Source organism: Octopus bimaculoides, chromosome 10, assembly GCF_001194135.2.
Source record: "Octopus bimaculoides isolate UCB-OBI-ISO-001 chromosome 10, ASM119413v2, whole genome shotgun sequence".
Taxonomy (NCBI): domain Eukaryota; kingdom Metazoa; phylum Mollusca; class Cephalopoda; order Octopoda; family Octopodidae; genus Octopus; species Octopus bimaculoides.
The window spans coordinates 69,317,760-69,318,875 of record NC_068990.1 but is presented as its reverse complement, the minus strand read 5'-3'; positions in this window follow the sequence as shown (position 1 = coordinate 69,318,875).

Genomic DNA, 1,116 nt, shown 5'->3' with positions numbered 1-1,116 from the left:
AAAACAGAACACAATTGAAAAAAAATTATTAAAAAAAGAAAAAAAAGAGTGAAAGAAAAAAGAGAAAAAAAGAAATGATAAATATTGAAGCTATCGAACCACATCAAGTTTTTTTCATACTTAGGAATTACGTCTCGATCCCTAATCTTCTATATTTGCTCAGATTCCCATCGTGACCCCAACGCTTCGACAACCTAATTCATTGAGAGACTCGAATGCTTAGTCAATGTCGGTCTCTCTCCAACGTCCCGCGATCAAGCTGCATTGCCCAAGCGATTTGGAGGTCTTGGTCTTCGTAAGTGTACGTCCCTCTCTCTCCCCTGCTTCCCTCCCTCCACCCACGCCTGCTCCAACCTGGTGAGCAGCATCCTCTCTTCTCCAACACGGACCAGTTCCAACAGGGAGTTGGATGAAGCTCTCCAACACTGGAGGGAATTGGGCTTGTCTGCTCCTGAGAAGGTGGAGGACTGTCGGAGTCAGAGAGCTTGGGACAACATAATTTCGAAGGCCACCTTCGACTCCCTCTTCATCCAGTCGGACCAGTTTTCAAGGCGCCGCTTACTGTCTGCTAGTGCCTAATACTCAGGTGACTGGATTGATGCCATCCCTGTGGCTAATGTTGGTGTTCTACACAGCTTGGACGAACTTCGTGTCTCCATTGCCCTCAGACTGGGAGCTGACGTATGCACAGGTTTGATCTTTCGTTGTGGCAGGCTCCTCGATTCCACAGGCCTCCATGGCCTTTCTTGCTGCCTGAATGCTGGTCGCTTCATGCGTCATATGGAGTTGAACCTGATACGCAAGAGGAGCTTGGCCCGGGCAAACATCCCCTCCATCTTGGAACCATCTGGATTGTCCAGATGTGATGGGAAGAGACCTGACGGCCTCACCCTGTGCCCTGGTCGCAAAGCAGATGCCTTGTTTGGGATGTCACAGTTAGCGACTTCTTTACTTCTTCTCACATCCTGGATGCTGCGGTCAGGGCGAGATCCACAGCTTCTGCGGTCAAGTGGAACAAAATCCTGAAATACCGCGATCTGTCGGCCAACTACATTTTCCATCCTGTGGCGCTCGAGACGTTTGGTGGGGTCGGACCACTAACTGCGAGATTTCTTT